Consider the following 15,292-nt stretch of genomic DNA (forward strand, 5'->3'; position numbering starts at 1 on the left):
AGGTGCTGGAGATTGAACCCAGGACCTTGGGCGTGCTAAGCACATGCTCTACCACTGAGCACCCACCCCCTGGATACTGGTATCATCCCAGCTAGCATACTGGGGCATGAAGAGGTCATTGATGTGCCGAAGGCCACGGGCGCGGTGGACAGGAGGTCGGTACTCTCAGCTGGGCCAAACTGCTCCCTTCTGGGCTGTTTAGGGGGCTGACACTTCCTAGGCACTAGCTGTTTCCCAAGCCTGCTCTTACAGGTGCCGGCTTGTCGGATGCTCACAAGAACAGCCAACAAAAGACCCACTATTATCACCCCACTTTACAGCTGAGGAGCCCAGGGCACAGGGAGGCTGAGGAAGCTGCCCAAGACACCCAGCTAGCAGTTGAGTGCCACAGTGGCATGCGGGCCCGGGCACTCCGAGCTCATAAGCCAAAATCTTAATCACCTTCGAATACCACCTGTCCTGGAGAATTAAAACAAATGTTTCCCACCTTACATGTCTGGGTTCTGAGTTGCTGCCTGTACAGAGACGTGCATAACTCAAAACGACAGGGAGGAGAGTGCTTTCTCTGCTCACATTAATTTCAAGCCCAGGAAGGACCGAGGACAAGTGCACGGAGGGATGCCCACCAGTGACTCAGTGTTTCACTGTCAGTGACGGGTCACGTCCACAGACGTGGGATCTGGTGAGGGAGGACCTGGGGGAGTTCTCGGTCATGGAGCCAAAGAAATGGGCAGGCCACGCCATGTCCTTCATCTCTACCCAATATAGATGTGCCCTTGGGAGCGGTGTTGGGAGAATGAACAGGAATGCCTTATACATATCTTAAAGGTTTTTTTTTTTAATAAATAAACAAATATTTATGAAGTCCTCACAACATACAAGAACTAATTTCAGCTCCTCCTGAACTATCAGCCGGCTGTTTGAGAAGATGAGGAAGTGATTCCTCACGGTGGTTAGGAGAACCGTTACCTTAACCTTGAAAGAACTCCTTCCCAATCCCCATCCTACAACAGAAAATGAAGACTATATCAGGAGGCCATCTCCTAGCAGTTCTGTATTTACGAACGAAGGATTACACCTGAATGCCAGTGGAGCGGTCACGATGGAATAGGTTAGGCTGCTGTAACAAACACCCCCTCAACACATATACACACACACAGATGATTTTGGTGGCTTAACACAACAAAGGTTTACTTGCAGCTCATCCTACATGTGTGGTGTGGTCTGCAGGCTGTTGTGATGGGGGTGCTCTTCTCATTGTAACCATCCAGGGACCCAGCTGCTGGTCCCTCCAGGGAGATGCTTCTGTGATATGGGAAGAATGGGAACAGAATTGTGCACAAGCTCTTAACGCTGCCTCCTGGAAGTAATATATAACATCCACCCACATTTCATTGGCCAGCGTAAGTCACATGATAAGCCTAATTTTAAAAGAAACGACAAAATGCAGACTTAGCAGGTGCCCAGAGGAGGAGGAGAATTGGACTGTTCATTTAGGTACAGCCCTAATGACTAGGACATTGAGTAAAGGAAATTTGATGTCAGAATCAGGAGCTTGTGATCATCTGAAAAAGGCCCCCTTTAACTTTGTGGACCTCAAGCTAAAGACCTGCATGAAGAGTTATTCAAGACTGATGAGAGGGAGTGTTTCAGTGGCTGGGTGTGTACACGAGGAACGGCTGGGCGGAGCAGGTAGTGGCAGGTGAATAGTGTAAAGACTAGGACAGCAAAACCTACTGTGCAGCTCTCAGTTAAAGAGCTTACAACTGAGTCCTGAGGTTGCACGTGGGCCCCAAAGTCTCAGAGGGAGTGGCATATGTCGATTTTAGGAAGAGGAGAAACTTGAAACTATCTTGCCCATGACCCTGTAACTCTGAATGAAACTGGCCCACAACTCTGCGACTCTTACTGAGACATGCTCCTTAATGAAAGCAATCATGTGAAAGGTAAAAACTCAGTCCTAGCTGACTTTGCGATTTGGCTGCAACCTCTCCACACAGGACTTTAAGACTTTGGCCTTAATCTTTGACTCACTGAATTTCCAAAATCCTTGGTGTTTCTCTATGACAGAGCCCTGGGGCAAAATGACCTCTCGTTCCTGATAAATTTTAACTAACACTTTTTGTGAAATAAAACAACAGGCAGGAGCAGAAACATGGGAAGGAAAATGGGAGCGCTTCATGAGAGGGACACATTCACGGCACCACCCATCCCACAGGGCTTCTCCTAAAAGAAGGACGTTGTCTGTAGGTCCTGGATTTCTCTGTAAAAACAGGAGCACTATTGTCTCTGATGAAGTTGTCAAGTCACCCACCATCCACAAAAATCTCATTTGCACTTTACAACCCCTCTAGAAAGTATAAAACACACTTCTAAATCTCAAAACAAGGACTCTGATTAATAACAGAGCCGAGCAGGTTAGCAGCCGAGAGGACGAAGGTTATGAGCTGGACCCGTCTTCCTGTTGCTCAGGGCTTTCTGCTCTGCAGCTGTGACAGATGCAAAGCCCCTGTTTGTGTCCCACGGACACTGTGGGCACAGGTTCACCGTGCTCCACAGCCACCAAGGGACAGCACAGCAGAGCGCTCTAGTGTCTGACGCCTCCGCTGCCCCTCCCACCAACAGTCCCGGCGCCACCTGGGAGCTTCCCTGAAATGCAGAGTCTCAGGCCCAACCCCTGACCTGCTAAACCGGAATCTGCATGTTAACTGTATGCACATTCATTTGAGAAACTCTGTTCTCTGGAGTTTTAAACCACCTGTGAAAGACGTCTTTGCTACTGTCTTCTGTTGAACAGAATTAAAAGTTGAGGCCAACTTTTCCCCGCCTGCCTTCTTCCCCAGCTTGAAGTCAAACAGTCAAATTGATACCAAATGCCCAGATAATAATTCACCTGCCTCAGAACCTGTAAAAATAGCCAGTACTTGCATGACTAGAACTGCACTTAACCCTGGACAATTCCATTACAGTATGTCCCTATAGAAACTAAAAGTAGAATTAAAGAAAAAAATCAGTTTTAAATGCTTGCTTCCATAAGCAGTACACTCATTTCTCCCAGACTACTGGCTAGACACACACATCTGACCATTTTACTTCTAACTTTCTCTTCTCCCTCCATCAACGTCTGCCGAGTACAAACACGGGTAAGTGACAGTTTACAGAACACGTGCAGGTATTTTTATTTACAGGGATTCAGTGGAATGTTGTCTTTTTCGGCGGCTTTGTTTGTTTTGCTTGAGGCTCGCGGGGCAGTCTGGACTATGTCCTGCTCTCCTGCGTTCATCTGGTCTAGCCTCGCATCCATGTCTGAGGGGTAAATAGATGCTGAGAGACAGCATTAAGTCAGGAAAGCTCAAGTGACCCATTCTCTATTTTTTTGAAAGTTATGAACCTCACACTTTACCTTAAAATGTTCATGCTTAATATCAGAGCAGTTTAATTTGAAATATTGTGCTAAGGAAAATATCATCATGACACGTGTGTTCATTACATCTCCACCTCTTTGGGAACTTAAATGAAACAAGTAAACAGATGATAACCTCAAGGAGCCTGCATTTAAAAGGATATTTTGCTTTTCATTAGCATTTGAGCAAGATTCCATTTTCTGCCTTCAAAAGATGAAGTAGGTACAGTTGATGCAAAAGCACCTTTTAACATGATTGGTGGGAACCCAGGATCTATATTCTCTGGAGGATTTCTATGACACACTGTTCTCAGAAGCCTTTAAATAATCTCTAGTGAAACAGGAGGGAGAATATTTCCAGGTGACAATGGAGCTGGAAGTGATCTGACGTTTGTACGTGAGGAGCTACTCATTTTTCTGAAATAAAGAATCTTGTGAAAAGAGGAATTATGACTAGTATTTACAGCAGCTTTTCATAAACATCCCCAAATTCCAGGCACCAGACAAAAGGCATGACTCAGATCACAGTAGGCGTGAGGGCCAGGGAAGTGGCCCTGGTGAAGGCGCTTCCCGCTGCCTGAGAACAGCTCTGGGGAGATCTGTAGGAAGCTGATAATGGGCTATTTCATTCGAGGATCACCAGGAAAGCTCTGGTTTTGATCAAGAGCGTTTCCTTAGCTAAAAACGTCCTGCTTCCTTGATTTGATTTTTTTTTAGTAGATCATGGTTGAAAAGACTGAAAAGTTGAAAAAAACAGTATGAATGACTTGCGATTTTTTAAATTTGTGCTGTCATTTGAGTCCGCGTGATGAGGTTATCTCAGTGGGCGCGGCTTGAGCGCTCCTCAGCGCTGTGGCTTTTGGGGCCGGAAGGTCGTCTGCCCCTCAAGTCTCTGCAGTCGCGCTTGTTGGGGGCATTCCTGTGAGTGCAGGTGGCGGTGCCCACAGGAGTTTGCTTAAAAGCGCCCCCTCAGAGGTCCCACCTGCTCTGAGGTGGGGCTAGTCAGGAGTCTGCATTTGTATAAGCACAGCAGGTGGTTCTGAGGAGGTGATCTTTAGAGTAAGTTTAGAGGAAGTACTGGCTACAACCTAGTGAATTCCTCATCTTAAAAACAAAAACCACATCAAAAACTAGAGACTAACAAGCTGGTAAGAAGGCGGAGCTGGGCCCCTTGTGCACTGATGGGGGGAATGTAAAGGCGCTGGGGAAACCAGTGTGGCTGCTCCTCAAAAAATTAAACGCCGAACTACCACGTGGCCCAGCAATCCCGCCTCCGGGCATGTTCCCGGAGAACTGAACGCAGGGTCTCTGAGAGTGAAAGGCAGGGGCCAGGATCGGGGCTCCACCCCATTCCCTCTGCTCCTCGGCTCAGTCCTCAGAGGTTCCCAGCAAGGACACGGTGGGGGGCTGTCAAGGCTCCCACGATCTGCTCCTGACTTGGCGGGGTTTCCTCTGTCACCTCTTCTCCCCCTTCACCCCCAGGCGGGAGGGCACAAGGCTTCGGGAAATGCAAAACAGCTTCTCTTGGAAACAGGTTAGAGAGCCATCCGCCAGGGTGGTTACAGATAATCTCAAGGTCTAGGGGAGAGGTGGGTCTCAGAGAAGCCTTTGTCTCAGGGACCCCACACAGAGAGCGGTCCAGTCCTTCAAGTGCAGCTTAAAATAGCAGTTGAGGAAGGAGATATTTTAAATTCATCATGAAAAGACTTCCATCTTCCAACACAAACACTTTATTTTTGGTCTTCGGTGAAATTGACACTACTGTACCTATCCCACACTTGGCTTAAATTTTACGATTACATAACACACACACACACACACACACACACACACACCCCTCATATGTACCCACCCATGTACCTATATAGCCACGTACACAATACTAATACCACACCTGTGTGTAAACACACATATGTAATAACTGCATCTTTATATGCGCATATTGATCTGGTTTCATATGTGTATCTATATACATGTCTGTTTACGTCTGTAACAGCAAACCGATGATGGCTGGGATTGGTCTTTGGAAGAAAACCCCAACATACGAATGCAATGTGCTTCATTTTGCATCATTGGTGAATGGGTTGCACTCATTCCTCTTCACAGGACTTACTGCAAAATGCAGAAGAGAACCCCCCACTGAGGTTAAAAGGGGCCTGCTTTCAGAAAAAAAAAAATTACAAGAAACTAAGTCTTATTAATAGAGGACATACAGACAAATAAAAGTCATGGAAAAGAACTGAATGTATTTTGACACGGTCTTCAACTGAGTATTAAACCTTAATGGTCTGAGGTAAACACATTCTAAGCAAAGATCCAAACACTACAGGCAGCCACCCAGGGAATGTTCTAAAGTAGTGCACGTGGACCCGAAGGATCCAGACCAGTTCTGCTGCCCCAAGAGGATTCTGAACCTGCCAATACTTGCCAAATCAGCCAGTCTCGGGTTTGTGGGACAAATGTAGTTCAGGCCTCGAATCCCAGGGCAGGTTTGGAGATGCTTTAGAGAGTCCTGGAGGGAGGGTAGCTGACAGTCTCTGTGGGATGTTTATACCTTTCAAACTGACTTCAGAGCACTGAGCCCAACTCAGCCCGAATCTCCCTGGCCCCTGTGAGAAGCCCCCAGTAGACTTCCAGAACCTCCTCACATCCCAGAGCTTTGAACCTTGACCAAACAGAGAAAACGACCGTGGGTCCGTGCCTCCTGGTCTGGCCCAGCGAGAGCTCCAGAGTGTGGGCTTCAGAACCGTCTCGGAATCAATGCCAAGGCTCCCTGTGGGCTTCCATTAGACTGGGTACCAAGCTCTGCAGGGGGCTCAGCCCCTAGGATGTTTATTGCAGATAAGGCCCCCGAGGGACACTGGAGACAGGCACTGAGGCTCCACTGTGAGGCAGCAGAAGGCAGGGGATGGATTCGAGAGCTAAATGTGGCTGCTTTCCCCCTTCTGCGTCTGAGGAGGTTTTCTTCTAAATCTCTGAGAGTTTCCTGCACTCGCTGGGCAGGCTGCGTGTTTGGCTCAGTGTGATCTCTTTCTTAGGGACACGCATAGGACTCTCAGAGGAAACAGGACAGACATAAATATACTAACTTTTTGTTGAGGCTATAGGTCCTGTGAACAATAGCAGTTGCCAGTATGAACAGAGCAACTGAGAAGAGTGTTATTCTTCTTGTATTAATATTGCAAACATTATGTTTACTCCGTATCTATTTCCAAAGAGCTCAAAAGGCTTTTCCGATCATTTGTAAGCGGTTCCCAACCCACTGGCTGCACCCAGATGGGTGTGGGAAACCTTGGTCCAAGACAGCCAGAGACCCAGACTTTCCCTACATCTTCCCCCAATGTCACTGTCTTTAAAAATCAGGACAAATTACCACAGATCTTCAATCTGTGCCTCTTGGAGGGTGTGTGGCATTTAATGACCAGATGGAGAGAGTCTGGTGGCTGGGGTTACTCTTGGTCACAAGACCTAGATTTCGCAAGGCCTCCGTCATCAAGTCCTCCCCCAAGTGGCCAGTGGCCTCCTTTCCGGGCACATCTCCCATGACAGCGACCAGTTTCAGTCTGAACATAATTCATCCCTCCATCTGCTCCATGACAACTTTAGAGCAAGGGTTTTAATTCTGCGTTTTTCCTATTCCCCATGATAGAGCGCCCTGCATAGAACGGTGGTTCAATAAAGAGTAACTTCTCAGTTAAATTCACTCCATTGTAATTTTCATTTCTGGGATTTTGATGACCTGCAATCTTTCCTTTGTTTGTGCAAGAAAAGTAGGTAGGGAGAAAGTGAAACTGTTTGGGGGTCGCTGGGAGCTTGGGCAGAGAGCTAAGTTTGGACTAAGAACTGCAGAATCAGGCACAAGATAAGAAGCTTTCACATTTATTTGAGCCTCTGCACCCTTTGACTATTTGAGGAAGAACTGTCAGGGGACAGTGAGTTAGAACAGGCAAGTCCTGTAACATGGGTCTTAGAGCCCACCTGGTCAGGCTGTTTCCTCCACTGAAGTCCCTCCAGTGGTGGTCACTCTCTCCTGTAGGAAGAGAAACATTTTGAGGAAGCTTTGTCTATAAGGACATGCTTCTTGATATGCAGCCATAGTGGTCTTCCCTAGAAGAGAGATCAAGGAAAGGTGGAGGGCACATCTTAGGTCTGGAAACAGACTGTGATGGGAATTTGGGCACAGAAAGGTTACTGAGGAAGGCTCTGGGGACTCCTGGGGGGTACACGGAGTCGGGGCGGTAAAGGCAGCAGGACTGGACAGCGGGAGAAGCAGAGCAGCAAAGGCCTTGGCTGGTCTCCAGGGAGCTCTGGAGCTGGGACAGCCCTTTAGAGTTGCTATGATTTGAGGCAGGGGTCTAGGGTGTTGCGTCCCCCCCCAATTCATATGTTGAAGCCCTAACCCCTAGAACCTTAGAATATGACCTCTGCAGGGGTAATTAAGGTTAAACGGGGTCATAAGAGTGAGCCCCTCATCCAGTGACTGGTGTCCCGATAAGAGGAGGAAGAGACAGCAGGGATGGTGGTTCGAGAAAGGGCCACGTGAGGACACGCGAGAAGGCAGAAAGGCACTCTGCGGAAGGGACAGCCCTGCCCCCACCACGACTGCCGAGCCCTGAGGGGATACACTCCCACGTTCCCAGTCCCCCAGTCTGCTGCACTCTGATATGGCAGCCCTTGGACACCGACACAAGGTCTTCAGGTTTGCCACCGTGGCTACTGAGCACGTGAACGCCACTCCTATTGGGGAAGCCGGAGGGAAGCCGTGCCCTTTTCCCACCCCCAGCAACGACACCACGGACACCTCAGCCAAGCGTGGCGAGTCACAGTCTCCCTCTGAGACTCTGAATCTTGAAGAGGGAATGGGACAATGACTGGAGAGTCTCACGGTGGCTGCAGCAGGGGAGAAGGCCCACCAGGAGTGCCCGAGGACAGAGATGCCAGCACCTGTCCCCACGGGCCATTGCTGTGGCGGGCTCTTTGCGATGTCTTCTCTATGACTGCAGACTCTGTTGATTCTGTGAGCTACCTCATACCCTCCCAGAAAAATCCTGCTCTGCTTAAGTGAACCAGGGTCGATTTTTCTTGTTTGTAACCAAGAACACCCACTAATGCACCTCGGAGATTGGTTTTGAACCTAAATGCCTGTTGTAGATGGTTTCTCGTATTTACCCCTTTCCTCCTGAGTGCCTTCTGCATTCACGCATCTGTCCATTCATTCATCCATTGAACATTCACTGGTTGCGTTTAGATGCCAGACAAAGTACTAGGTGTTGGAATACATGGTCTATTAAGACATGGCCCCTACCTTAAAAAGCCCACAGCCTAGGTGGGTGGGTATAGTTCAGTGGTAGAGTACATGCTTAGCATGCATGAGGCCCTGGGTTCAATCCCCAACACCGCCATTAAAAATAAATAAATACCATTATAAACAAACAAAGAAACAAACAAACAATTACCTCCCCCCCAAAATTTAAAACAAACAATTACTCCCCCCCCAAAAAAAACCCACAGCCTCGTCCAGGGCAGAACAGTCAAGAAAACAGGATTAGGACACAGAGCAGTAATTGTTACAACAGACAGAGAAGGCACCTAACTGATAGGCTGGGAGAGGATGGACGGCTTCCTGGGGCCACTGCTCCCTGAATTGTGTCTTGAGAGATAAACTGGATGGCTAGGCAGGGCAGGAAAGGGAAGGGGAGGGACATTCCATTAAGAGGAGGGAACTTAGCAGATCAGGACACTAAGTCACTGAACCAGAGTTCAGTGTGTCTACATAAAATCTAGGTAGGGAGTGGTAAAAGTTGAAGTTACAGAGGCGGGCAGAGGTCAGTGATGGATGTCTCACTTAGGAATCTGGACTTTATCCAACAGCAGCGTGTGACCACTGGAGAGAAAGCAGCCAGTTTTCTATCAGACATTGGTTTTTCTAGCAGAGGGCAAATAATTAATTGGAGTGGTGCAGGACTGAAAGGTAAGAAGAGAAGATGTGAAAGTATAAGGAGTAATCTGGGAGATTTCGAAAAGGCAGAGGCCGGGACTGGGCTGGCGCAAACGGGGCAGATGGGAAGGACAGGACAGAGGCAGCTCAAGATGGATCCTCCGCTCGGCGGTCTGTGAGGCTGCTCCAGGAGGGAGCAGAGTCCGGCCTGTCTTGTTCACTGGCGCCCAACACGGTGTCTGGCGCACAGAGGCACTCAGCTCTTTTTTTTTCATTCTTATTTTTCATTGAAGTGCAGTCCATTTACAATGTTAGTTTCAGGAGTACAGCAAAGTGATTCAGTTATACACACACACACATATATATATTTTATCAGATTCTTTTCCATGACAGCTCATCACAAGGAACTGAATATAGTTCCCTGTGCTCTACAGAAGGTCCTTGTAGTTCATCTGTTTTGTGTACAGCAGTGTGTGTCTGTTAATCCCAAACTCCTAATCTATCCCTTCCCCCGTCTCCCCCCCCACACCCGTGACCAGTTTGTTTTCCATGTCCGTGCATCTGTTTCACTCGGTCCATTTTGATCTGCCTTCAAGCACACTGGTTCTCTCCTTGGCTGTGTCCAGTGTGCTGCTGAGCCCACTAAGGCATTTTCATTTCCGTCACAGTGTCTCTGATTTCTAGTATCTCCTTTTGATGCTTTCTTTAAGTTCCCATCTTGCTGCTTCCCTTACCCATCTGTTCTTGCAAGTTGTCTGCGTTTTTTCCAATGTGACACTTAAAATAGGAGTCACAGCTATTTTCAATGGCCTGTCCAGTAAAGCCCGACTCTCTGCCGCACCTGCAGAGTCGGGCTCTGACGCTCTACAGATTGTGCTTTTGCTTGCCTTTTAGAACGTTTGGCAATTTTTTGTTGAAAGTCGGACAGGACGTGTCAGGTGATAGGAATTGAGGTAAACAGGCCATTAGCCTGAGCTTTTATGTTGATCTGGCTGGGGTTTTAGGCTGTGTTTCATTTCTGCTGTAGCTGCAGGTGCCAGAGGCTTCAAAGTAAACAGAGTCTGTGCCTTCGGGCTCTTTCAGCTGCAACCCGGGACTCCACTGTTGGTGGCAAGGTCCGGGGGAGGGGAAGCATTCTTACATAACCTCATTATTAAACACCAGTCTCTCTGTGGGCCTTCGTCCCTGGGCTGTGACCTGCGGAGGTATTTATTGGCTTAGTTTCCCCTCCCTTAGGTGAGACAGGAAGGCTAGAGGGGGCTGGGGTCAGGGAAACACCCTTCTCCGGGTGGGACGTGTCTTTTCCCTGAGAGCGTAGGGCTTTGTTACAATGATGCTCTAAGCATATTTCAAAATATTCCCCTTCCTCTTCCAGAGAAAAAGCACGGAGCCCTCCCCGCTCAGACGACGGGCCCCGGGAGTTTCCTACTCCCAGGCCACTCCGCACTCAGCCTCCAGCAGTTTACCAAAATCACCATGAAGTGCTCCTGCAGGCATATGGCCCCAGCGCCTTCTGTCCAGCTAAGGAGGTCTTGGCTGTGACTCTCTGCCTCTGCCTGCCTCTCCAGGTCACGGGATGGAGCTGTGCCTGTGACCTCAGTCTCTGATGAGCACAAGGTAAAACACTGATTTTCAGCTCCTTCAGCTTTTTCGCTCTAAGCATGAGAGGGACGGCTTCCAAGCTCTTTACGCTTTGGAGCTGAAACCAGTCCCTCAACACGTTTCTGCTGAATGAATAAAGCACAACAATCAGGTCTGAATGAACCCTAGTAGAGGGAATGCACTAGAGGGAGGAGCCCAGGATGAAACTGGGGTCTGGCGGGAGTGACGAGTGAACACTAGGCAGGGAACACAGTAGGACAGCAGATATTTAGGGAAGGAAAATTAAAAGCAAACAACCAAAAAAGCTTGTTAATACAGTTCTGCTTAGTGTTTGTTCTGAATACTCACAAGATTACCCATTCTGGTCACCTAAAGGTGTTTTTTTTTTTTTTTTTTTTTTTTTGGAAACAACCCAAATTTATTCTCTTAAACTCTAGAGGTCAGAAGTCTGAAATGGGTCTTACCGGGCTAAAATCAAGGTGCTAGCAGGGCTGCACTCCTTCCGAAAGCTTTAGGGGAAGAATCTGTTCCCTTGCCTTTTCCAGTTTCTGGACGTCACCTGCATTCCTTGTTCATGGATCCTTCCTCTGTATGCAAAGCAAGAAATGGAGCATCTTCAACTCTTTCTCTGATCGTTACTCTCCTGCCTCCCTCTCTGACTTGTAAGTACCCTTACGACGGCATCGAGTCCACCAGAAAATCCACACACCAGAAAGGTCCCTGCAGCCGTGTACGGGGAGCTATTCTCAGGGGCTGGTGACGAGGACACGGGCCTCTTCAGCAGGTGTTATTCTGCTTATCACAGGCGCCACTGGTCAGGAGGCAACAATTGGATTTACCCTTTGATCTACTCAAGGGAGTGTGGGGAGAGAAGCAGACTCTCTCCTCTGTTTTCCATCTTCTTTTTCCCCTATTCCCTCTTCCCTTGCGTTTCTCAGCATCAGGGGTAAGTCTCTTGCCCTGCTCCGTTTTCCTCAACTTGAAAGTTTTCTGCATACTGGAAGTCTATGATCAGACTTGCACAAGAAATGAAATGAACAGTAACAGCTGGCCAGGACTGGTGTGAGTGCTGTCAGGACAAGTTAGCTCTCCTTTCATGTAAAAATACCCAAGGGCAGGGCTCCCCATCGGTGTCCCAGAAAAGGTGACATGACCACTCTGTTTCCGTGACCTTGGACAGCGCAGTGGCCTGAAGGACATGGTAGTAAAAACTGAGTAACCATGGGAGAAGCTATCAGGACGGAGAGAGAACACCTTTCACCTTCCCAGGGCAGAGACTGCAGCTTCTTTTTAAAAACTCCTTCTCAAACATCTGAGCTGCCTTCTTAAAGTCCTCCTTAAAAACCCCATTCACTTTGTTAGGAAAACGAAGGAGGAAAGATGGGAGGCAGCAGGGCCTAGATTCCAAGGACTCTTCCCATACCTCTGTGAGCACAGGGCTATGAAATGACAGCTGTGTTCCGTGAGGAATGATGCAATTATTCACTTTGGTTTCAGTTTTCTTATGAGTAAAAAGTTAGGAGCCTGGATAGAGGGTTTCTATGCTTATGAGTTTCCCTGTTTTGTGAATCTGGTTCTAAATAGGTTGATCCAGGCAGCCCCAGAGTTCCCCCAGGCTCCCCCTGCAGAACAGTGATTTCTCCGTTCTTAAGCAACTTTTCTAGATGAAGGACTCTTTGATTGCCCGTTAGTAGTTGGGGTCCGTCCTGTCTTATCTTGGGCCACCTGTGATAGTCCAAGAATGTCAGTTTGCCATGTGGTTGCTGATTCAACTTTAAAGCTTGTAGAACTACCTGGAAAAGAATCAACCTTTGGGTTTTTTCTCCTATAGCTTTGTAGCAAATATGAATGACTTTACAAGTAATTATGTCATCATTTCCTTCTCTCATTTCTTTTTAAATAAACTGTTCTGATTATAAATTACTACATGTTCATTGTTGAAAACATGGAGAATACAGAAAATTGTATTGTCTACAGTATTTAATACACAAATAAAAATTGTTAGTAATCCCACCACTCAGAGATAACTGCTGTTAAAGTTTGATATATTCCATTCTGGGATTTTTTTATACATTCATATGTATACTTATTTTTTAACAAAATTGGGATATACTATATATTTTTTATTTCCTTTTTAAAAACTTATTGTCATAGCATGAAAAACTTTCCATGTAATTATTCTGTAAAAAATATGGTATAATGGCCTTTCAAAGGAGCTGGAGATGGGAGAAGGAGGACTGATCCTCTAAACATGGTCTATATTATGGAGTCATGCGTGCATGAATTTAACTTATTTTGCTGATTTTAAATCTGTCCCTACTCCCACACCCAACCCCAGTAAAAATGGGGCTGACTCCTCTTGAGAGGAAAGTTGCCCTGTGGGATCACAAAAGGAAATGCCAGTTTGAAGCAGAAGCCAGGTTCTTCTCCATTACTTCTCAAACACAGTAGTATGTGTGTCTGATCAAGCAAGATTTAGCTTCATATACAAAGATTCCTGAATACCCACCAAGTGTCAGACCCTGTTCTAGGAGCTTCACATATATCTTATTTCACCTGCTGTGGTGGAAATGAAGCCAGATTTAAGTGACCTCACAAATCAGGTTTGAGCTTCCATCCTGACTGTGAGACGTCCATTCACCATTCTCTGAGTTCTCCTTTCCTTAGAAAATAAGACCCCCTCAAAGGGCTTACGTCATCCAGATGAGTCGGTTTTATTTAACACTTCTGCTGTGCAGAAAAGAAATTGAGGAGTCTGATGTGACTGCCTCAGGTTCCAACTTCTGCTCTGGTGAGGCTGATGCAGAAAACAGGAAGTCTGGCTCTTGGGTCCCAGGGCTGAAGGCCTCCCCACTGAGACAGTGCTGCACAGACCAGGGGGGTAACCAAGGGTAGCAATGGCTACTCCACTCCACAGGAGACTGGGTTCCCAGTACAACTCTAGTGACAGATATTTTTATTTACAGATAATCTGTTTCTCTTAAGGAACCTCAAGGTCCAAGGAGGTGGATCAGGACAGGGTGCAGCATCGTTACTCTGTTCGTGACTGACCTTCCCCTAAGACAAGGGAGGCCCTGATGCTGGGCCTGTTGTACCAGCCTAGCTCTCTCACTCCATCAACACCACCACCATCACCACCATCACCACCATCACAGAGATGTTCTTCTTGAGGGCCATTTTGTATATTTCTGACCACTTATCTTACTTAGGACCATCCCAATACCTCAGAAGTGTTAGAATGACTTGAAATCCCATAGGGAAAGAGTCAGGATTTCTGATTTACCAGGGAAATCCTTGGTCTCTTTGCATATTTGCCCACCTCCTCTCCAAACTTTATATTCACTAGTGGGCTGATGATAAGACAAAGCCCCCAACCTTAGCCAAGCTGACAAAGAGCTATTCAGCTCAACTGCTCTAGAACCGGAGGCCCACTTGCCTTACAGCCACACACCTAAAAGAGGTATAAATAATATCAATTATATTCATGACATAAAAGCTACAGCATTTGGCGGTCTAAAAGCCAGGTATGATTCCCAGGTCTCTGACTTTGCTGATTGGACAGGTGATGTCATTGGTTGAAATGGGGATTTCTGGAGGGAATTGGTATATGTTCCGGACATTTAAAATGATGTAGTGGTTTTGTAAAATACTCATAGGGAAGTTCTGTGCGTCAAGTTCAAGAGAAGCGCAAGAGCTTTCGATTTAGGAGTGATGGGTATGCTAGTGGTTGTTGGTCACAAGCATGGATGTGACTGACTGGGGAGAGAAGGGGGCTGAGAAGGAACCTGAGGAACAGGACCACTGGAGAAGCAAGCTCGCAGAGGAAACTGAGGAGCTCTCAGGGTAACAGAAAGATCGAGTTGTGTCATGGAACCCAAAGGGAGAGAACATTTCAAGAAGGATGAATTTGTTCAATAGAATCCAAGGCAGCAGAGGTCAAGAAAGACAGGGGTTGAAGTCAGGTTATGAATTTCTCAGATAGATAAGACCTATCCAGGTCTGTTTTAGAATATTTTTGACCAAGGTCATATGATCAGATTGCATTCTGTTTCAACAATTTGTGCTTAGAGTTGTATAATTAAACTCGTCTGAGCACAGTATGAACAATCACCTACTAAACAGTCATTGTTTAGTATAACTAAGGTCTTTCCATGACATCCTACCTTGCTGATAGTATCAGAAGCTTAAAAGCCACTTTCTTCTTGAAATTAACAAAACCTAGCAGCTACTCTATTCTGTTTTGGTTTTGCCACTTGAATATGACACTGCCCAATACAGCACACATTCTTTTGAGATGAGTATGTCTATTCAAGTGTCCGGTGATGACTCAATTCTCCCACACTTTTTAC

At 47.0% G+C, this 15,292-nt stretch overlaps 1 long non-coding RNA gene across 1 annotated transcript; it reads left to right on the plus strand.

Annotated features, from left to right (window-relative positions):
- The first annotated feature begins 9,203 nt into the window (after positions 1–9,203).
- LOC116668490 lies at positions 9,204–12,884 on the plus strand. The gene is made up of 3 exons (XR_004325594.1): positions 9,204–9,374; positions 10,717–10,958; positions 11,489–12,884. It is a non-coding gene; the product is annotated as an uncharacterized LOC116668490 (long non-coding RNA).
- Positions 12,885–15,292: the final 2,408 nt, after the last annotated feature.

Source organism: Camelus ferus, chromosome 14, assembly GCF_009834535.1.
Source record: "Camelus ferus isolate YT-003-E chromosome 14, BCGSAC_Cfer_1.0, whole genome shotgun sequence".
NCBI lineage: Eukaryota > Metazoa > Chordata > Mammalia > Artiodactyla > Camelidae > Camelus > Camelus ferus.